The 24,883-nt window shown below is 42.3% G+C and overlaps 1 pseudogene; it reads left to right on the forward strand.

The window, feature by feature from the left end:
* The window catches only part of LOC123756214 (sodium-coupled monocarboxylate transporter 1-like), a 191,207-nt pseudogene that overhangs the window by 147,298 nt on the left and 19,026 nt on the right, over nucleotides 1-24,883 (forward strand).

Raw genomic sequence — 24,883 nt, forward strand, 5'->3', positions numbered from 1 at the left:
ACTGGTAACGCCTCGCCACTCTGAGACCTCACCCATCACAGTGAATCTCTGTTTTTTAGGTACTTTCTTTATTTTTTTTAGGTGCTTAGGTACTTTCTTACCCAGTGGAGTACCTTCCGTTTCACTCCTGCCTGCAAGTTCAATTTGTGTTCTAGTCTCTTAAGCGGCACTTGAGGTTATCTTGAGATGATTTCGGGGCTTTTTAGTGTCCCCGCGGCCCGGTCCTCGACCAGGCCTCCACCCCCAGGAAGCAGCCCGTGACAGCTGACTAACACCCAGGTACCTATTTTACTGCTAGGTAACAGGGGCATAGGGTGAAAGAAACTCTGCCCAATGTTTCTCGCCGGCGCCTGGGATCGAACCCATGACCACAGGATCACAAGTCCAGCGTGCTGTCCGCTCGGCCGACCGGCTCCCTGGCTCGGCCGACCGGCTCCCTGTGTCAAAGGCTTCTGGCTATCAAAAAATATGCATTCTGCCCATCTCTGCGCTTTCTTCCCTGATTTTTGTTGCCTGGTTATAGAGTTCAATCAATCCTGGGAGGCATGATCTGCCATCCCAGAACCCATTCTGATGTTGTTATACAAAGTTCTTCTTCTGTTGGCCGTGACACTGGCCATATGACAGTTCACTGCCTGGCACTGACAGTTCAGTGCCTTCTGTCTGTCATCCTTCTTCATTATTGGGATTACATTAGCCGTCTTCCAAATTTTTGGCAGCTTACCTGTTACCAGCGATTTGTTATACACCATCGCGAGTGGCTGGCACAGAGCTTCTGCTCCTTCCTTCAGTATCCAAGGTGAGATTGCATCCGGGCCTTTGTCACTTCCAACTCTAGTGGATGCTTCCTCACCTCCCCACAGGTAATCACAAACTTATCTAGTAGTGATTGATTTGATATTCCCTCTCCTATCTCTGGGACTTATCCTTGTTCTACTGTGAAGACCTCCTGGAATTTCCTATTGAGTTCTTCGCACACTTCCTTATTATTTGTAGTGAATTTGTCTGCTCCTATCCTCAGTTTCATTACCTGTTCCTTCTCTGTTGTTTTTCTTCTGATGTTGCTGTGCAGCAATTTAAGTTGAGTCTTTGCCTTGCTTGCTTGCTTTGTCATTTCAATATTGTCTTTCTGCCTCTCTACTCACCCTGACGTATTCATTCCTGGCACTCTGGTATCTTTCTTTGCTCACTTGTGTACTATTATTTCTTTAGTTTCTCCACGCCATTTTACTTGCTTGCTTTGATAGCATACATCTCTGATTAAACCATGGATTTCTCGTCTGCATTTAATTTTTCTTCTTTTGGAGTAGGACGAACTTGTCTGCTGTCTCCTTACACTTCTTTGTGACGTAGTCCATCATGCCTTGGGCTGCCTGTCCTCTGTGCTCTTTTACCCATGTTATATCTGTTAAGATCTTTTTTACCTCCTCATAGTTTCCCTTTAGGAATGACTTTCTTTTGTTTTCTGTGCCCTTCCTTGGTATATTAATCCTGTATAGAGTGTTCTCAAGGTGCTGCGAACAATGCTCTCAAAGTGCTGTATTCAATGTTCTCAAGGTGCTGTAATAAATGTTCTCAAATATGTGCTATATACAGTGATCTCAAGGTGCAGTATACAGTAATCTCAAGGTGCTGTATCAAATTTTCTCAAGGTGCTGTATCAAATTTTCTCAAGGTGCTTTGTACAGTGGTTGCAAGATGCTGTATACAATGTTATCATGTTGCTGAATACAATGTTCTCAAGGTTCTGAATACAATGTTCCAAAGGTGCTGAATGCAATGCTATCATAGAGCTGTATACGATGTTCTGAAGGTGCAGTATACAGTGTTCTCAAGGTGCTGTGTACGGTGTTCTCCATGTGCTGGATATAATGTTCTCAGAGTGCTAAATTCAGTGTTCTCTGAATTCTCATGAGTTGTATACAATTTTCACAAGGTGCTGTATAGCATGTTCTCAGGATGTTGTATACAATGTTTTCAGAATGTTGTATGCAATATTCTCAAGGTGCTGTAAACAATGTTTTCAAAGTGCAGCAACCACTGTTCTCAAGAGGCTATATACAAAGGTCTCAAGATGCTTAGCACAATATTCAAAGGGTGTTGTATACAATGTTCTCAGCGTGCTGTATAATATGTTCTCAGGGAGCTGCATACAGTGTTTTCAAGTTTCTTTATACAATATTCTCAAGGTGCAGTATACAGAGTTCTCATGGTGCTATATACAATGTTCAAAAATTGCTGCATACAAAGTTCTCACGGTGTTTATCCAATGTTCTAAAGTTCTGTATAGAATTTTCTCATGGTACTCTATACATTGTTCTCAAACCGATGTATACAATGTCTCTAACGTGTTGTATAAAGTGTTTTCAAGGCGCTGTATACAATTTTCTCAAGGTGTTGCATACAATGTTCTCAAGGTGCTGTATACAGTGTTCTTAAGGTGCTGTATACATGGTTCTCTTGGTGTTGTATTGAGTTCTGAAGGCGCTGTATTCAGTGTTCTGAAGGTGTTGTATACAATGTTCTCAAGGAGTTGTATAGTGTTCTCATGGAGCTGTATACAATGTTCTCAAGGAGCTGTAAACAATGTCCTCAAAGTGTTGTATAGTGTTTTGAAGGTGATGTATTTAGTGTTCTCAAGGTACCGTTTACAATATTTTCAAGACGCAGTATACAGTGTTCGGAAGGTGTTGTATAATGTTCTAAAGACGCTGTATACAATATTCTGTAGATGCTGAATACAGTGCTCTCTAGGTGTTCACAAGGTGCTGTATACAATATTCTCAGGGTGTTTTATTCAATATTCTCAGGGTGCTATATACTATGTTCTCAAGGAGATGCATACAGTGTTCTTAAGTTTCTTTACACAATGTCCTCAAGGTGCTGTAAACAATGTTCTCAAAGCGTTGTATACAATATTTTCAGTGTGTTGTATTCAATGTTCTTTATGTGATGTATACAATGTTTTGATGGTCCTGTATACAGTGTTCTCAAGGTGCTGTATACAATGTTCTGAAGGTGCTGTAAACAGTGTTCTCAAAGCTGCAGAATAGTTTTCTCATGGAGCTGTATATTTTTCCCAGGGTGTTGTATTCAATGTTCTCATGGTTCTGTATACAATGTTCTTAAGGTGTTGTATACAATGTTTTAAAGGGGCGGTATACTGTTTCAAGGGGATCTATGCAGTGTTCTCAAGGTGCTGTATATAATGTTCTGAAGGTGCTGTATTAAGAGTTCGTAGGGTGTTCTCAGGGTGCTATATACTATGTTCTCAAGAAGCTACATAAAATTTTCTTAAAGTGTTGTATTCAATGTTCTCAGTGTGTTGTATTCAATGTTGTGATGGTGATGTATTCAATGTTCTCAACGTGCTGTATAATGTGTTTTCAACGTTCTGTAAACAGTGTTCTCAATTTGCAGAATACAATTTTCACAAGTTGCTGTATAATTTTCACAGGGTGTTGTAGACACTGTTCTCAAGGTGATGATGCAGTGTTCTGAAAGTTCTATATTCAATATCCTCAAGGTGCTGCATATATAAAGTTCTCAAGGTATTGTATATAATGCCCTCAGGGTGTTTTATATAATATTCTCAAGATGCTGTATTCAATGTTCTCAAGGAGGTTTATACAATGTTCTCAAGGTGCTGTATACATTGTTCTCGAGATTATGTATATAGAGTACTCACGGTGCTGTATACAATGTTTTCAAATTGCTGTATACAGAGTTGTCACGGAGTTGTATGCAAAGTTCTCAAGGTTCTGTACAGATTTTTCTCAAAGTGCTGTATACATTGTTCTCAAAGTGATGTTTACAATGTCTCCAACGTGTTGTATACACTGTTCTAAAGGCTCTGTTTACAATTTTCTCAATGTGTTGTACAAAATTTTCTCAAGTTGCTGTATACAATGCTTTCAGGGTGTTGTATACAATGTTTTCAAGGGACTGTATACAATGTTCTCAATGTGATGTATACAAGGTTCTCAATGTGCTGTATACAATGTTCTCAAAGTGCTGTATACAGTGTTCACAACTTGCTGTATAGAATGTTCTCAAGGAAGTTCTTACATTGTTCTCAAAGTGATGTATTTAATGTTCTCAACGTATTGTATTCAGTGTTCTCAAGGCGATGTATAAAATTTTCTCAAAGTGTTTTATACAATGTTCTCATGGTGCGGTGGACAATGTTCTCAAAGTGCATTATACAAAGTTCTCAAGGTGTTGTATAGTGTTCTCAAGGCGCGGTATACAGTGTTCTCAAGGTGCGGTATACATTGTTCTCAAGGTGCTGTATACAATCTTCTCAAGGTGCTCTATACAATGTACTGAACAAGACTCTAGTAGCTTGCGTATATAATTCTGGCAGAGAGCCTCACTTGGCCTCCATCATCATATGACGTTGAGATTATGATGCCATGGGATGTCCAGGTTGCAGAATAATGCACAAATACCAGCAATAGGTTATAAAGTGAGACAGGAGAGTTAACTTGCTTAGATATAACTGCAACATTTCATGAAGCTACTGTTTCGTCCCAATTTGTTACATTCGTAATATGGCAGACGCTAGAACTGGTGCCCTTGCAGAGTTGGAATTTCTTTCCAAAGTCATAATCGTTGGATATGCCAAATGTTTTTAATTTTTAACATCAACATGGTTGTTATATAAAAATATAATTTACTGATGTAAGATCGTATTTATGGGTGTATAAACATATATATATATATATATATATATATATATATATATATATATATATATATATATATATATATATATATATATATATATATATATGTATATATATATATATAAATGCATAATGAAATCAAAACGAATGACAAAGGCAACTAAAGCATAAACTAGAAAATATAACTTATCAACTCCTTGACCGATGAAAATGTTTGAAACATTTACTATCATCCATTCTTAAAACGGTGTTATTTACTATTATACACAAAAAACAGCTTCATGCCTTACGTCGTCCAGTAAGCTATAAGTAATAATCCAGATAATAATAATAATAATAAATAATAATCTAAAAATAGAAATCGAATAATAATAATAAATAAATAATAGTATTTTTATTAATAAAAATAATAATAAATAATAATATAAATAATAAATCCAGTAATTAAATAATGTAATATATTAGTAAACATGACGTATTGAGGAACATAATGTTACCTACATAAACATAATATAAATACTTATATATATTCCAATATTATTCTCAGCATATTCTTCCCATTTTCCATGGATTATAAATAGGGAATTTATAACGATTCATGGACACCCTGTCAACAGCGTTACTAATCCCTGCCCGTCCTCCTGCCCGTCCTCCAGCCTGTCCCCCAGCCTGTCCCCCAAACAAAGACTCAAAAGTGATTCCATCCACCCGCCAAACCCCTGTTTATGAATGAAAAACGGTTTACACACGACTCACAACTGATTTCCTTTGATCACGTCCGGAACAAGTGCTTCACTGACGAATTTTGTTCGAACCACAACGCTGTAAATGCTTCACCCATGTAATAAAATACAAAAAAATAGCCAACAGAACCTAGACACCTAACCTAACCTAACCTTGCCTATATATGCACAATTTGCTAATATATTATAATATTAATATATATTTGAGAAAATTCCCGTATTGAATAATATTGAATAAACAGTATGTCAAAATATATGAATTTGTCTCTGTGGTCGACCGCTGGATGTAATGGGCCTGAGTCGAGGACGGGTTGACTAATCCATGTATATATTCAAAACGGAAAGAGATTTATGGCCGAGACTATACATGCATTATAAGGAGAATCAAACCATTGGATATACACACCGAGAAGTTTACCCAGCTTCTCGGTGTGTATTGGATGACGGTTTACTCCGACGGAGAAGTGCCAAGCAACAAATGTGCGACCAACTCATGAGATGTTTAGAACCCGGTGGCCAGTCGGCCCTTTTTTGCCTGAAAGAGATAACTGAGGGTTGCAAAAAGATATTGCAATCTGTAACTAAATCGTCAAATGTTAAACTTCAAGACAAGGAGTCAACATGGATATAATTAAAATGCACTGCAAAGGCAGGGAGTGATTTCCCTAAGTTGCAAAGATAGTATATAGAGCAATAATTACTAATAACTGAACAGCAGTCTGCAGTTTTGGACTAACAGTTGATCACCTTGACCCTTGCAACTTGCAGTACTATCTTCAAGGTTCAAGACCATTCTGCCACACAAACTCATTCGTGTGTTTGAATTTGTTTTATGTAAATCAATTTCAGGAGGAGGTTGGATCCTATAACGTTTATACAATATAATTGTGTTTAGACGTACTTTTGTTCAAATCTGCACCTTCCATACTTTGCACCTCCATCAACTTTTCATGAGCAAGTATCCAAGTTTGGATGTAATGGTTCGTTGATTATGGAACATTTTGGTTTTCATTTGTCATTCATGTTCCATGCTATTGTCCATGCATTATGCATCATATATCATAGAGATAAATATATCGTTGACGTTAGACATAAGACTTGCAGTGGTGAGCAACTGGGTAATGGAGAATGGTCTCGTCCACCAGCACACTCTCGACCTTAGGCAACTCTGCGGCGTGTCTCATCTGGGAAGATTTCCTCAAACACCGACCATACTTCAGTCGGCTGAGCAGTGCTGGAGCCATCAAAGCTGTCATGATCATCTGTAAGTGTTTTCTTCTTGTGGTTCTAACTGGTGCATAGAAGTGTCTATACCAGTAAAGTCACACATGATCACATATACGTGTTAACAAGTCATTCCAACTGCTTGACAAAGACCGTGCCACCATCTGTAATTTTTTTAAATAAAAAATTTTTCGCACTCCTTTTCATGCAGGTCAGAATAATATTAATATTTTATCAATAATATTTTATTGATAAAGCTTTATATATTGCTGAGTATAATTTACACAATTAAACAAACAATAAGTATATGCAACCAAATATATTGATTATTTTTATACAAATAAGAATGTTCCATTTCTTAACGATGTGCCTGGCACATCCTCAGCTTCTCAAACGAATCATTAATGTGTCATTTAATTTATAACTCCATATATATTCTACTCAAATTTCGTTCATTGATTGATGAGATGCTCTACTCTTGCTCTAGATTGATTTTCCCAGCAACTCAGAGCTAATGAACTGTTGTGGGATGCATCTACGTATTGAGGAAGGAAGCAGAAGTAGTACACATACTGTAGTCGTGGGAGTAGTAGTAGTAGTGATCCTGTAGTCTAGGGAGTACGTGTACTAGTAGTAGGCATCATGAAATAGGGCTAGGACTAGTGCCAGCACTACGGCCGGATTATCTATTAGGCAGAGTCCTTAGGATCTACAAGATAATGAGGGTCTACAGGATAATGAGGACCTACGACATAAAGAAGGCCTACAAGATTGGGATTGCCTTCGAGATTGTAAGAGCAGGCGCAATAGTGGCAGACCTACGATACTGTAGGGACCTACGAGAATGTGGGGACCTACGAGACAGTGGGGACCTACGAGACAGTGGGGACCTACGAGACAGTGGGGACCTACGAGACAGTGGGGGCCTACGAGACAGTGGGGACCTACGAGACAGTGGGGGCCTACGAGACAGTGGGAGCCTACGAGACAGTGGGGGCCTACGAGACAGTCGGGACCTACGAGACAGTGGGGGCCTACGAGACAGTGGGGGCCTACGAGACAGTGGGGGCCTACGAGACAGTCGAGACCTACGAGACAGTGGGGGCCTACGAGACAGTGGGGGGGCCTACGAGACAGTGGGGGCCTACGAGACAGTGGGGGCCTACGAGACAGTGGGGGCCTACGAGACAGTGGGGACCTACGAGACAGTGGGGGCCTACGAAACAGTGGGGGCCTACGAGACAGTGGGGGCCTACGAGACAGTCGGGACCTACGAGACAGTGGGGGCCTACGAGACAGTGGGGGCCTACGAGACAGTGGGGGCCTACGAGACAGTGGGGCCTACGAGACAGTGGGGACCTACGAGACAGTGGGGGCCTACGAGACAGTGGGGGCCTACGAGACAGTGGGGGCCTACGAGACAGTCGGGACCTACGAGACAGTGGGGGCCTACGAGACAGTGGGGGCCTACGAAACAGTGGGGGCCTACGAGACAGTGGGGGGCTCTACGAGACAGTGGGGGCCTACGAGACAGTGGGGACCTACGAGACAGTGGGGGCCTACGAGACAGTGGGGGCCTACGAGACAGTAGGGGCCTACGAGACAGTCGGGACCTACGAGACAGTGGGGGCCTACGAGACAGTGGGGGCCTACGAGACAGTGGGGGCCTACGAGACAGTGGGGGCCTACGAGACAGTGGGGGCCTACGAGACAGTGGGGACCTACGAGACAGTGGGGGCCTACGAGACAGTGGGGGCCTACGAGACAGTCGGGACCTACGAGACAGTGGGGGCCTACGAGACAGTGGGGGCCTACGAGACAGTGGGGGCCTACGAGACAGTGGGGGCCTACGAGACAGTCGGGACCTACGAGACAGTGGGGGCCTACGAGACAGTGGGGGCCTACGAGACAGTGGGGACCTACGAGACAGTGGGGGCCTACGAGACAGTGGGGGCCTACTAGACAGTGGGGGCCTACGAGACAGTCGGGAACTACGAGACAGTGGGGGCCTACGAGACAGTGGGGGCCTACGAGACAGTGGGGACCTACGAGACAGTGGGGGCCTACGAGACAGTGGGGGCCTACGAGACAGTGGGGGCCTACGAGACAGTGGGGGGCCTACGAGACAGTGGGGGCCTACTAGACAATAGGGGCCTACGAGAAAGTGTGGCCTACGAGAGAGCGGGGTCTACGAGAAAGTGGGAACCTTCGAGACAGTGGGGGCCTACGAGACAGTGGGAACGAACGAGACAGTGGGTGCCTACGAGACTGTCGGGACCTACGAGACAGTGGGAGCCTACGAAACAGTTGGGGCCTACGAGACAGTGGGGATCTACGAGACAGTGGGGGGCTCTACGAGTCAGTGTGAGCCAACGAGACATTGGGAGCCTACGAGACAGTGCGAGCCTATGAGACCGTGGGGGCCTACGAGACAGTGGGGGCCTACGAGACAGTGGGAGCCCATGAGACCGTGGGCGCCTACGAGGCAGTGGGGGCCTACGAGACAGTGGGAGCCTACGAGACAGTCGGGACTTATGAGACAGTGGGGTCTACGAGACCAAGGAGACCTACGAGACAATGGGGGCCTACTAGACAGTGGGGGCCTACGAGACATTGGGGGGCCTACGAGACATTGGGGGGCCTACGAGAGAGTGAGAGCCTACTGTCCTTCGAGTACGAGTGGAGAGCTACGAGTCAGTAGAGACCTACGAGTCAGTGGAGAGCTTAGAGACAGTGGAAACCTATGAGACAATGGAGACCTTCCAGACAGAGGAGGCCTACGAGACAATTAAGACCATAGAGACAATGGAGACCTACGAGACAGTGGAGACCTACGAGACCGAAGAAACCTAAGAGACAGAGGAGACTTACGAGACAGTGCAGACCTACGAGACAGTGGGGACCTATGAGACAGTGGAGACCTACTAGGCAGTCAAGACTTTCGAGACAGTGCAGACCTATGAGACAGTGGAGACCTATGAGACAGTGGAGACCTACGAGATAGTGAAGACACATGAGACAGTGGAGACCTACTAGACAGTGGAGACCTACTAGACAGTGGAGACCCACTAGATAGTGGAGACCTAAGAGACAGCGGAGATCTTCGAGACAGTGCAAACCTACTAGACAGACGAGACCTACGAGACAGTGCAGACATACTAGACAGTGGAGACCTACGAGACAGTGCAGACCTACTAGTCAGTGGAAACATTTGAGACAGTGGAGACATCCTGACATGTGCCAAACCTCACTGGAGGACAGAAAATGCTATGACCTCAGCTGCCCACACTTTCACGTGAAAGGCACGGAACGCTACATAAAGAGTGGCAAGCAGGATAATGAATTTGGAGGAAACTCTATAAATTTTTTATACCAGACCGGCAGAGAATTCAAAAGGAGCAGCATGGAGAGTGTATGGAACTGGATGCCAGATCCACTTGCATTCCAGAATTACAGATACAATTACCCACCGAAAGGGAACTACAACTACGACAGAAAACTGCCCTACAACAGTTTTTCAGGACCTTCTGACCTTTGTACTGGTCAGAACAAACTCATTATGTCCACGATTAATGGACTTGCCGAAAAAGTCTCCCATTCAAACTGTCACTAATAGAGTAACCTCATTCATCTTTGCCAACATACAAGGACTGAAAACAAGAACAAACAACAAAGTACAGTTCATAAATGGCCTCCTCACGGAGTCAAATGCAGTATTTGGAGCTTTCACAGAAACCCATGCAGGGAAATTGTTGGACAGTGAGATCTGGATTCCAGGATATAACCTATACAGGTGTGATAGGAAAATTAGGTCACATGGAGGAGTGGGTCTGTATATTAGGGAAGACCTTGTATGCTCGGAGCTCCTAAACGTTACAAATGAGGTGGTAGAGGTACTGGGATTAAAAATAGAGAACATAAATTTAGTGATTATACTAATATACAAACCGCCAGATGCAACGGCTGAGGAATTCACAGAACAGATAAGCAAAATAGAGAATAGCCTTGAAAATTTGGAGAACCCGATACCTGATATTATCTTCCTAGGTGACTTCAACTTGCCTAGTCTCAGGTGGAAAATAGCAAACAATAATATTATACCAGGAAATCTATCAGGACCTAACCAACCACAGATTAGAGAACTACTTAGATTCTGTGACAAATTTTCACTCAATCAGCAGATATCGGAGCCAACGAGAAATGAAAATATTCTAGATCTGGTCTTTACGAACAATGAAGACATTATCAGAGACATTACGATATCAGATACCACATACTCAGATCACAAACTCATTGAAGTGCAAACTACCATCAATACTCAGAATAGACCTAAAACGTTGATAAAGCGAGAGGGGCTATTCAGTAAATTCAATTTTAATAATAAAAGGATAGACTGGGAGATAATAAACAGGGAACTTACAAACATTCCATGGGGAACTGTTCTAAATAATACAAGTCCTACAGAAGGAATAGAAAAACTGACTTCAGAAGCGTATCAAGTCTGTCTGAAACATGTTTCTTTGAGGAAAGCCAGAAAGAGATCTAACGTAGAAAGAGAACGCAGACGACACTATAAACGCAGGAAAAAAATAACGGAACTGCTTATGCAGACACGAATTTCCCGTCAAAGAAGGAATAATTTAAATAGGGAGATTGAAGAAATCGAGCGGAAATTGAAACACTCATATGAAACTGAAGAAAGGCAGTTAGAACAGAAAGCAATTCAGGAAATAAAGAAAAATCCAAAATATTTCTTCTCATATGCGAAATCAAAAGCAAAAACCACTGCCAGTATTGGACATATTCGTACAAGTGAAGGTTCATACACGGAGGATGACAAAGAAATTAGTGAAATCCTAAAAAAGCAGTATGAGGACATGTTTAGCACTCCAATAAACTACATGAAGGTGGAAGATCCAGACAATTTCTTTATGCGGGATATTCAAACCCCTGTAAATATAACTGATATAAACACGAGCGCACTAAATTTTGAAAGAGAAATTGAAAACATGCCCATGCACTCGGCCCCAGGTCCAGACTCATGGAATTCAATATTTATAAAGAAATGCAAAGTGCCGGTAGCACAGGCACTCAGTATAGTGTGGAGGAAGAGCTTGGACACGGGGGAGATACCAGATGCACTTAAAGTAGCAGACATAGCCCCTCTACACAAGGGAGGGAGCAAAGCATTGGCAAAAAATTATTGACCAGTTGCACTAACATCGCACATCATAAAAGTATTTGAGAGAGTGATTAGGAGTCAGGTCACCAATTTCATGGAGACCAATGACCTTCACAACCCAGGCCAACATGGATTTCGAGCGGGAAGATCGTGCCTCTCACAGCTACTTGAGCACTACGACAAAGTCACTGAGGCATTAGAAGAGAAACAGAATGCTGATGTGATATACACGGACTTCGCAAAGGCTTTCGATAAATGTGACCATGGCGTGATAGCACACAAAATGAAGTCAATGGGAATAACCGGTAAAGTAGGACGCTGGATACTCAGTTTTCTGTCAAACAGGACTCAGCGAGTAACTGTCAACCATATAAAATCTAGTCCAAGTGTAGTGAAAAGCTCTGTACCTCAGGGTACAGTCCTTGCACCGCTGCTTTTCCTTATTCTCATATCAGATATAGACAAAAATACAAGTCACAGCTTCGTATCATCCTTTGCAGATGACACAAAAATCAGTATGAAAATTATCTCGGCTGAGGACATTGAAAAACTTCAAGCTGATATTAATAAAGTTTTCGACTGGGCTTCAGAAAATAACATGATGTTTAAGAGTGATAAATTCCAGGTACTCAGGTACGGTAAAAATGAGGACCTTAAACATAATACAGAGTACAAAACACAATCAAATGTACCCATAGTAGGAAAACAGCATGTAAAGGATTTGGGAATAATAATGTCTGACGACCTAACGTTTAAGGAGCATAACCAAGCAAATATTGCGACAGCCAGAAAAATGATAGGATGGATTACGAGAACTTTCAAATCCAGGGATCCCATCACAATGGTTGTACTCTTCAAGTCACTTGTGTTGTCCCGTCTTGAGTACTGCTCAGTACTCACTTCCCCCTTCAGAGCAGGAGAGATTGCTGAAATAGAGGGAATACAGAGAATATATACGGCACGCATAGATGCAATAAAGCACCTAAATTATTCGGATCGTCTCAAAGCTCTCCAAATGTACTCACTAGAAAGAAGACGAGAGAGATATCAAATAATATACACCTGGAAGATACTGGAGGGCCAAGTACCAAATCTACACAGTAAAATAACAACGTACTGGAGTGAACGACATGGAAGAAAATGTAGAATAGAACCAATGAAGAGCAGAGGTGCCATAGGCACAATCAGAGAACACTGTATAAACATCAGAGGTCCGCGGTTGTTCAACGTCCTCCCAGCAAGCATAAGAAATATTGCCGGAACAACCGTGGACATTTTCAAGAGGAAACTAGATTTATTCCTCCAAGGAGTGCCGGACCAACCGGGCTGTGGTGGGTATGTGGGCCTGCGGGCCGCTCCAAGCAACAGCCTGGTGGACCAAACTCTCACAAGTCGAGCCTGGCCTCGGGCCGGGCTTGGGGAGTAGAAGAACTCCCAGAACCCCATCAACCAGGTAGACCGTGGAGACCTAGATAGTGGAGACCTATGAGATAGAGGAGACCTACGAGAGAGTGCAGACCTACTAGACAGTGGAGAACTACTAGACAGTAAAGACCTACTAGACAGTGGTGACCTACTAAACAGTGCAGACCTACTAGACAGTGGAGACCTATGAGACAGTGGAGACCTACGAGACAGTGCAGACCTACGAGACAGTGCAGACCTATTAGACAGTGGAGACCTATAGGACAGTGCAGAACTACTGGACAGTGGAGACCTACTAGACAGTGGAGACCTATGAGACAGTGGAGACCTATGAGACAGTGCAGACCTACTATACAGTGCAGACCTACTATACAGTGCAGACCTATGAGACAGTAGAGACCTATGAGACAGTGCAGACCTACTAGACAGTGGAGACCTTCGAGACAGTGGAGACCAACGAGACAGTGGGTATTCCCTTTATGAATAAAATGAGACCTTTTCTTCCACTTTTTCTACAGGATATTATTATATTGATACTGAACTACTTTTTCCAAATATTTCCTACTTATTCCTACTTTTATCAATTTATGTTAGTTGATTATTTTCTACTCTATTCTGTTTAGGCATATATTCGCAATAGATGAAAGAAAAATAAGAGAAGAAAAATTTTCAAAGAGTACACAAAGGAGACAGTTTTCCAATTGCCCACTGCATACTTTTCTTGAAATGTCTTAAACAACGTAATCAATAGGAAATATTTGGGACATTCTCAACATCACAAGGCAATGGCTTCTGGTAATTGACACATTTTGTAATTAAAGATGTTTATTAGATCAATTAGATTTATGGTTTATCAACACCAGTGCAAATTATTTTATTAAGTCATTAGCGTATATCTTTTGTAGCAGTTAATGTTCAGTTAAAAGTAGGGAAAGAGAAAGCAGCTGTTGTTAAAGCTGGCCCCATATCTTGGAGATTCGTAAGGCTTAAATAATTAAGAAAGTCTTAAAGCAGCTCTAGGGGGGGGGGGGGAACAGATCAACCCGTCCTCTTAAAAATAACGTCACTTTTGGCCCGTATGCCCGCATTGGCCAAATTTGGACGTAATTTGAAATGAAATCGACTCACATAAGTGACGTTCTGTTCCGTTTTCTGTTTGAGTCGTCCGGCTTACTCGGCAAGCTTAGAAAAGGAAACTTTCCGTTAACGTTTTTCATACCGTTTTGAAACTTTATGAGAAGTTGCTGCCCACCTAACCTATCAGAGGACCCTTAACTTACTGTTGTTGAAAAAAAAATCCCAAATTTATTTTCATTTTTTTTTCATTTTCAAATTACGTCCATATTCGGCCATATGGGCAAATGACCAAAAGAGACGTTCTTTTTAAGAAGGGAGACCTCAGTAAGCCTAGTAAGATTCCTGTCTCCGAAAATGTGAACAATTTGAAAAATTACCCAGGGCGCAGGTTTGAATCCTCCTCATGGTTCCTAATGATTTTCTCATTGATGTGTCATGTAAATGTGATTTCTTTATGGGAAGAATATTTCCTAGTCAGATACATTGTTGTGTGGCCCAGCGGCAGGAACAGGCGTGATGGCCACCTCCTTGGGACTCATGGTGGGTGACCTGGGCAACGCCTTCCATGTCATCGTCAGCATCAACTCCGCCATATCCGGGCCGCTCTGTGGCATCTTCCTTACTGGCATCTGCGCTCCCTGGGTCAATCACAAGGTATTACACGTCGGGCAAAATAATGAGGCAACAATATTTGATGGAACTGGCATCCCTGGACTGCCCAGGGACGGCTGAACCACCAGCTTATCATGGTCAAGTGGGCCAGGTGTTTGTCTGGGAAGGCCAGGGAGTCGTGTTCTATCCAATTTCATTGCCTAAATGTTTTCTCGTAGATGCATCACGTTAGTGTGAATTGATTCTAAATATTACATGTTTCTTTTCAAGTTAACATATATATGATTATATGTCATGAGATCCGTCTGAAATGTGCCTTCTCTTATTTTCGAAAATGGTGCCTTCTGTGCTTGACGTGTGGCAGAGCATCGTGGTGGGCTTCGTCACGTCCATATTGTACAGCATGTGGACAGTTATTGGGAAATTTCTGCGGGGAGGAGGATCGCCCCGCCGTCTGCCACTTTCCACCCAGGGCTGTCCAGGAGCCTTGGCCCTCAACACCACTGTCGAGGACCTGCTCAACACAACCATGTTAGATAGTTATGGACTCTTGAACCCTACGCTGAATGATGGGCTGCTGACCAACGCCACAGCAGAACATGAGTGAGTTCACTAGTACCAAAGAACAGAGGAAAGTATGACTCACAATCGAGAATCACGGGTTCGATCCATGGACGGGAAAAAAATTAATCGAAACGTTTCCTCTGACCTTGTACCACTGTTCATCTAGCAGTAAAAAAATTACCTGAGAGTTAGGAAACTATTACGAGTTGTTTTTCGGAAAGGTCAAAAGTTGTCCTAGAGGGACTTCAATAAACCTAAGTAGACTTTCTGTCCCTAACCAAAGGGAATTAAAAAACATTCTCTAACTAACGCTTCAAACAATCCACCGACCTGTTAGCATGTTACCTGGTAAAGTCTTCCATAGATCAAAACGTCAATTTTCCTACCAGTATTTCCTCAGGACATACATTAATGTTGACAACGTGAGGAGAGGGTGTAGTACTCTTCGTGATTTGTTTCTTGTCAGTGCTGATGACCACACCTGCTGAGAAGGCAGACTCACCAATTATAACTATCTGATGTGTATAATAACTACCTATAAATTGTAGTTTAACTTAAGTTATATTTATTATTAATTATAATTTGTTTAGGTTAAACTGTAATTATTTAATTATTATAAAGATAATTGGTTTAAGTTTAACTATAATTTATGGGTATTTATTATATACATTAGATAGTTGCTATTGAAGAACGCAATTACCGTCTTGCTAAGAAGTTGTTTTATAATTATAATGAATTTTGATTTTCCGGCATTAACTGTTAAACAGTTTTTATATATTTACAATGTTTCTCGCTTCTATAACGGTTTATTTTATTTTCCTCGTTTTTACAAGTTCTCTTTTTTCACTTCAACGTTTATCTTGTCTTCGCTTTTTCGGCATTCCTCGTCTCTTGAGCCTTTCTAACCTCACTGATTCTGATGCCAGTCTGTTAGACACTCTCCAATATTAATGTTCTTCTTTCTACTCCCGCCCGCCTCTCAAGTTTGTGGAGAAGTCTCATATACGGAACTGTGTCAGAAACTTTTTGGCAATCCAAAAATATGCCCACGCATCTCGGTCTTGTCTTATCTCTGTTCCATTGTCATAAAATACCAGAAGGGTTGTTGTGCATGATTTCGGTTCTCTCAAGCAATGTTGTTTGTTTGTTTATATAATTCCACGTAGGTGCTTACATAATCTTATCCTAATTACTGTTTCGAGTACTTTGCAGAAGATGCGGTCCTCGACACTGGTTTGTAGCTAGGTGTCTCCTTTCTTGTTCCTGTTTTGCTATCTTCGCACAATGGGGGGAAAACTCCCTTCACAAATGAATAATTGATGATCAGAGCTAGAGGTCTACTGAGAGCCTGTGCAGCTTTAATTACATCCATGATAATCCTTTGTCTGGTCCAAAAGTTTCCAGGGCATCTTGTAACTATTTGTCTCATTATTTCCACTGCCAAAATATTAATATTTCTCAGTCTTTTGTCATGGGTTACCTCCTCTCCTAGCACTGGCAGCTGCTCTGGCCCAGTCGTGAACACACCATGGAAACTGTCATTTAGTTTCATGCAAATTTTCTTGTCATTTCCAATATGTTCTCCTCCCCTCCTGCGTAGTCTCGTCACTCCATCATTCATGACCAATTTCCTTTCCTTCCTTTGCGTATGACTAATTAGAAAAGTTTGATGTTTCTTTGTTTTAGATTTAGTTTGCATATGTTCATTTACCATTTATAATTTATTATATGTGTCTGCAGCATCGAGCTGTTAGCTCTTGGACCCCGACTTTCCTACCGTTGGTTGCCTACTGTGCTGACTCTTGACCTATTTTCCTCTATCATATATAATACACATTTCTCTCTCTTTTTCTCCCATGCACACATGCCCAGAATGAAGCCCGCAACAGCTCGCACTCGGGTACTCATTTATTGCTAGGTGAACAGAGGGTTCACGGGAGCCAAACTCTGCTGGGAATCGAACCCATGTCCGTGGCATGCGAATCCCAGATGATGTCCGCCAAGACCTGTGTGTATTCACCTATTTGCGCCTGCAGGATTAGTATAAGCCATCCCCAGTTGTCTAATGAAAAGACTCTTGAACTATTTCTCTATCATATCTATTTTTAAAATGCTGAAAGGAGTTTGCTTTTACAACTTGCTCCTTAAGTTTATTCCATTTTCTTACTACTCTTATGCTAAAAGAAAACTTTTAACATTATGATTCATCTGGATCTCATGCTTCCACCCATGCCCCCCTATCCAATTGGCATTCATTGTGGACATTTTCTCTTTTACCATGGTCAATTTCCCTTAATATAATTATACGTCTCTGTGATGTTACCTCTCGCTCCCTTATTTTTTCTAGCGTTGTCAGGTTTAATTCCTTTAGTTTCCCTTCATATCCCATCCCTCGCAATTCTGGAACGAGCCTTGTTCCAAACTTCAGAACCTTCTCGAATTTCCTGAATTTTTAAATAAGGGCTCAAGGATGTGGCGGCATTGTCTAAAACTGGTCTCACGTAGGTGGTATACATGCAGCGATGTAAATACCTCCATATTCAGGTTCCTGGATGAAGTTCTGACTTTTGCTAGTGTTGAGTATGCTCCTGACGTTATTCTACTTTGTGTGCGTGTGCGTGTGTGTGTATGTACTGGCCTAGTTGTACTCACCCAGTTGTGCGTGCGGGGGCTGAGCTTTGGCTCTTTGGATTCAGGGAGGGTAAATCTTGCCTGACTGGCTTAATAGATTTCTACGACCAGGTGACAAAGAGTAAGCAAGAAAGAGAAGGCTGGGCGGACTGCATTTTCTTGGATTGTCGGAAAGCTTTTGACACAGTACCTGGTTGATACCTGGTTGATGGGGTTCTGGGAGTTCTTCTACTCCCCAAGCCCGGCCCGAGTCCAGGCTTGACTTGTGAGAGTTTGGTCCACCAGGCTGTTGCTTGGAGCGGCCCGCAGGCCCACATACCCACCACAGCCCGGTTGGTCCGGCACTCCTTGGAGGAATAAATCTAGTTTCCTCTTGAAAATGTCCACGGTTGTTCCGGCAATATTTCTTATGCTTGCTGGGAGGACGTTGAACAACCGTGGACCTCTGATGTTCATACAGTGTTCTCTGATTGTGCCTATGGCACCTCTGCTCTTCACTGGTTCTATTCTACATTTTCTTCCATATCGTTCACTCCAGTACGTTGTTATTTTACTGTGTAGATTTGGTACTTGGCCCTCCAGTATCTTCCAGGTGTATATTATTTGATATCTCTCTCGTCTTCTTTCTAGTGAGTACATTTGGAGGGCTTTGAGGCGATCCCAATAATTTAGGTGCTTTATTGCGTCTATGCGTGCCGTATATGTTCTCTGTATTCCCTCTATTTCAGCAATCTCTCCTGCTCTGAAGGGGGAAGTGAGTACTGAGCAGTACTCAAGACGGGACAACACAAGTGACTTGAAGAGTACAACCATTGTGATGGGATCCCTGGATTTGAAAGTTCTCGTAATCCATCCTATCATTTTTCTGGCTGTCGCAATATTTGCTTGGTTATGCTCCTTAAACGTTAGGTCGTCAGACATTATTATTCCCAAATCCTTTACATGCTGTTTTCCTACTATGGGTACATTTGATTGTGTTTTGTACTCTGTATTATGTTTAAGGTCCTCATTTTTACCGTACCTGAGTACCTGGAATTTATCACTGTTAAACATCATGTTATTTTCTGATGCCCAGTCGAAAACTTTATTAATATCAGCTTGAAGTTTTTCAATGTCCTCAGCCGAGGTAATTTTCATACTGATCTTTGTGTTATCTGCAAAGGATGATACGAAGCTGTGACTTGTATTTTTGTCTATATCTGATATGAGAATAAGGAAAAGCAGCGGTGCAAGGACTGTACCCTGAGGTACAGAGCTTTTCACTGCACTTGGAGTAGATTTTATATGGTTGACCGTTACTCGCTGAGTCCTGTTTGACAGAAAACTGAGTATCCAGCGTCCTACTTTACCGGTTATTCCCATTGACTTCATTTTGTGTGTAATCACGCCATGGTCACATTTATCGAAAGCCTTTGCGAAGTCCGTGTATATCACATCAGCATTCTGTTTTTCTTCTAATGCCTCAGTGACTTTGTCGTAGTGCTCAAGTAGCTGTGAGAGGCACGATCTTCCCGCTCGGAATCCATGTTGGCCTGGGTTGTGAAGGTCATTGGTCTCCATGAAATTGGTGACCTGACTCCTAATCACTCTCTCAAATACTTTTATGATGTGCGATGTTAGTGCAACTGGTCTATAATTTTTTGCCAATGCTTTGCTCCCTCCCTTGTGTAGAGGGGCTATGTCTGCTACTTTAAGTGCATCTGGTATCTCCCCCGTGTCCAAGCTCTTCCTCCACACTATACTGAGCGCCTGTGCTACCGGCACTTTGCATTTCTTTGTAAATATTGAATTCCACGAGTCTGGACCTGGGGCCGAGTGCATGGGCATGTTTTCAATTTATTTTTCAAAATTTAGTGCGCTCGTGTTTATATGTTATATTTACAGGGGTTTGAATATCCCGCATAAAGAAATTGTCTGGATCTTCCACCTTCATGTTGTTTATTGGAGTGCTAAACATGTCCTCATACTGCTTTTTTAGGATTTCACTAATTTCTTTGTCATCCTCCGTGTATGAACCTTCACTTGTACGAATTGGTCCAATACTGGCAGTGGTTTTTGCTTTTGATTTCGCATATGAGAAGAAATATTTTGGATTTTTATTTTTTTCCTGAATTGCTTTCTGTTATAACTGCCTTTATTCAGTTTCATATGAGTGTTTCAATTTCCGCTCGATTTCTTCAATCTCCCTATTTAAATTATTCCTTCTTTGACGAGAAATTCGTGTCTGCATAAGCAGTTCCGTTATTTTTTTCCTTCGTTTATAGTGTCGTCTGCGTTCTCTTTCTACGTTAGATCTCTTTCTGGCTTTCCTCAAAGGAACATGTTTCAGACAGACTTGATACGCTTCTGAAGTCAGTTTTTCTATTCCTTCTGTAGGACTTGTATTACTTAGAACAGTTCCCCATGGAATGTTTGTAAGTTCCCTGTTTATTATCTCCCAGTCTATCCTGTTATTATTGAAATTGAATTTACTGAATAGCCCCTCTCGCTTTATCAACGTTTTAGGTCTATTCTGAGTATTGATGGTCGTTTGCGCTTCAATGAGTTTGTGATCTGAGTATGTGGTATCTGATATCGTAATGTCTCTGATAATGTCTTCATTGTTCGTAAAGACCAGATCTAGAATATTTTAATTTCTTGTTGGCTCCGATATCTGCTGATTGAGTGAAAATTTGTCACAGAATCTAAGTAGTTCTCTAATCTGTGGTTGGTTAGGTCCTGATAGATTTCCTGGAATAATATTATTGTTTGCTATTTTCCACCTGAGACTAAGCAAGTTGAAGTCACCTAGGAAGATAATATCAGGTATCGGGTTCTCCAAATTATCAAGGCTATTCTCTATTTTGCTTATCTGTTCTGTGAATTCCTCAGCCGTTGCATCTGGCGGTTTGTATATTAGAATAATCACTAAATTTATTTTCTCTATTTTTAATCCCAGTACCTATACCACCTCATTTGTAACGTTTAGGAGCTCCGAGCATACAAGGTCTTCCCTAATATACAGACCCACTCCTCCATGTGACCTAATTTTCCTATCACACCTGTATAGGTTATATCCTGGAATCCAGATCTCGCTGTCCAACAATTCCCCTGCATGGGTTTCTGTGAAAGCTCCAAATACTGCATTTGACTCCGTGAGGAGGCCATTTATGAACTGTACTTTGTTGTTTGTTCATGTTTTCAGTCCTTGTATGTTGGCAAAGATGAATGAGGTTACTCTATTAGTGATAGTTTGAATGGGAGACTTTTTTGGCAAGCCCATTATTCGTGGACATAATGAGTTTGTTCTGACCAGTACTGATTGTTGTATGGCAGTTGTCTGTCGTAGTTGTAGTTCCCTTTCGGTGGGTAATTGTATCTGTAATTCTGGAATGCAAGTGGATCTGGCATCCAGTTCCATACACTCTCCATGCTGCTCCTTTTGAATTCTCTGCCGGTCTGGTATAAAAAATTTATAGAGTTTCCTCCAAATTCATTATCCTGCTTGCCACTCTTTATGTAGCGTTCCGTGCCTTTCACATGAAAGTATGGGCAGCTGATGTCATAGCATTTTCTGTCCTCCAGTGAGGTTTGGCACATGTCAGGATGGAAAAACCTACATATTGATCCAAATCGACACTCATCTTTCCTAAGCATATTTAAACATTTTTTGGGATGTTGGTAACTGCATTCTAATCCATTCTTATTACCAGCATATCTATGTCTGCATATGCCCTTTGCATAAAATTTGCATAAGTCTGTCCTTCTGTTCTGAATTGCTCTATCGGGAACCGTCGTAGTGTCTGTACCTATCGAGCTGTCAGTGCTGTCTGGTACACTTTCTAGTTTACTGTCATCTACATCCTGGCCTACTGAGTCAGAGTTTACAACTTCCTGAGCTTCAGCCTCAGTTTCATCCCTGACTATAGCCTCCGCCCCTTGTATATTAGAATTGTTGTTCCTTTCCCACTCCTTTTGGATGGCTGGTAGGCTTCCAATGAATGATGTTTTCCGATCATGCGTCATGTTATCTAGAAGGTTTTTTAGGATATTCCAAGCTGGCAGGTCATTTTTACACACCCAGAGCAAGTGGCCAGCTCTCAGTGCCGTAGTGTTACTCACTCCTGTACAAGCCGAATGGAATCTAGTCTTACAGATATAACATTCAATTCCCGTTACCTTCGTCTTTAAGGAGTTGTTACAGTGGCAACAAATTTGTTTATTTGTACCGCATAAGAGGCTGGTACATAAGCTGGAGAGACAGGCAGGTGTAGCTGGTAAGGTGCTACAGTGGATAAGGGAGTATCTAAGCAATAGGAAGCAGAGAGTTACGGTGAGGGGTGAGACCTCCGATTGGCGTGAAGTCACCAGTAGAGTCCCACAGGGCTCTGTACTCGGTCATATCTTGTTTCTGATATATGTAAATGATCTCCCGGAGGGTATAGATTGATTTCTCTCAATGTTTGCGGACGATGCCAAAATTATGAGAAGGATTAAGACAGAGGAGGACTGCTTGAGGCTTCAAGAAGACCTAGACAAGCTGAAGGAATGGTCAAACAAATTGTTGTTAGAATTTAACCCAAGCAAATGTAATGTTATGAAGATAGGTGTAGGGAGCAGGAGGTCAAATACAAGGTACCATCTGGGAGATGAAATACTTCAAGAGCCAGAGAAAGAAAAAGACTTGGGGGTTGATATCATGCCAGACCTGTCTCCGGCAGCCCATATCAAGAGGATAACATCAGCGGCATATGCCAGGCTGGCCAACATAAGAACGGCATTCAGAAACTTGTGTAAGGAATCATTCAGAACTTTGCATACCACTTATGTTAGGCCAATCCTGGAGTATGTAGCCCCAGCATGGATTCCATATCTAGTCAAGGATAAGACCAAACTGGAAAAGGTTTAAAGGTTTGCCACCAGACTAGTACCCGAGCTGAGAAGTATGAGCTACGAGGAGAGACTACGGGAATTAAACCTCTCTTCATTGGAAGACAGAAGAGTTAGGGTAAGAAATGATCACCACATTCAAGATTCTCAAGGGAATCGACAGGGTAGATAAAGACAGACTATTTAACACAAGGGGCACACGCACTAGGGGACACAGGTGGAAACTGAGTGCCCAGATGAGCCACAGAGATATTAGAAAGAACTTTTTTAGTTTCAGAGTGGTTGACAAATGGAATGCATTAGGAAGTGATGTGGTGGAGGCTGACTCCATACACAGTTTCAAGTGTAGATATGATAGAGCCCAATAGGCTCAGGAACCTGTACACCTGTTGATTGACGGTTGAGAGGCGGGACCAAAGAGCCAGAGCTCAGCTCCCGCAAGCACAACTAGGTGAGTACACACACACACACATGGAGCTCTGGCTCCATAGTGTTGCCTACCACTCTCCATAGTGTATAGTAGGTCACTGGAAACGGGGGACCTACCAGAAATATGGAAGACTGCTAATGTAGTACCAATATACAAAAAGGGTGACAGACAAGAGACACTGAACTACAGGCCAGTGTCCTTAACTTGTATACCATGCAAGGTGATGGAGGAGATTGTGAGAAAAAACCTAGTAACACATCTGGAGAGAAGAGACTTCGTGACAACCCATCAACATGGGTTCAGGGAGGGTAAATCTTGCCTTACAGGATTGATAGAATTCTACGATCAGGTGACAAAGATTAAACAAGAAAGAGAAGGGTGAGCGGACTGCATTTTTTTGGACTGTCGGAAAGCCTTTGACACAGTACCCCATAAAAGGTTGATGCATAAGCTGGAGAAACAGGCAGGAGTAACTGGTAGGGCGCTCCAGTGGATAAAGGAGTACCTAAACAATAGGAAGCAGAGAGTTACAGTGAGGGGGTGAGACCTCAGACTGGCGTGAAGTCACCAGTGGGGTCCCACAGGGCTCTGTACTTGGACCTATCCTGTTTCTGATATACGTAAATGATCTCCCAGAGGGTATAGACTCATTCCTCTCAATGTTTGCTGACGACGCCAAAATTATGAGAAGGATTAAGACAGAGGAGGACAGCTTGAGGCTTCAAGAAGACCTGGACAAGCTGCAGGAATGGTCGAAATAATGGCTGTTAGAGTTTAATCCAAGCAAATGTAATGTAATAAAGGGTAGGAAGCAGGAGACCAGATACAAGGTATCACTTGGGAGATGAAATACTTCAAGAGTCCGAGAGAGAGAAAGACCTGAGGGTTGATATCACGCCAGACCTGTCCCCTGAAGCTCATATCAAGAGGATAACAGCAGCAGCTTATGCCAGGTTGGCTAACATAAGAACGGCCTTTAGAAACTTGTGTAAGGAATCTTTCAGAACATTATATACCACATATGTCAGACCAATCCTGGAGTATGCGGCACCAGCATGGAGTCCATATCTAGTTAAGCATAAGACTAAAATGGAAAAGGTTCAAAGGTTTGCCACCAGACTAGTACCCGAGCTGAGAGGTATGAGCTACGAGGAGAGACTACAGGAATTGAAACTCACTTCGTTGGAAGACAGAAGAGTTAGGGGGGACATGATCACCACATTCAAGATTCTCAAGGGAATCGACAGGGTTGATAAAGATAGGCTATTTAACACAAGGGGCACACGCACAAGGGGTCACAGGTGGAAACTGAGTGCCCAAATGAGCCATAGAGATATTAGGAAGAACTTTTTTAGTGTCAGAGTGGTTGACAAATGGAATGCATTAGGAAGCGATGTGGTGGAGGCTGACTCCATACACAGTTTCAAGTGTAGATATG

Source organism: Procambarus clarkii, chromosome 36 (genome assembly GCF_040958095.1).
Source record: "Procambarus clarkii isolate CNS0578487 chromosome 36, FALCON_Pclarkii_2.0, whole genome shotgun sequence".
Taxonomy (NCBI): Eukaryota; Metazoa; Arthropoda; class Malacostraca; order Decapoda; family Cambaridae; genus Procambarus; species Procambarus clarkii.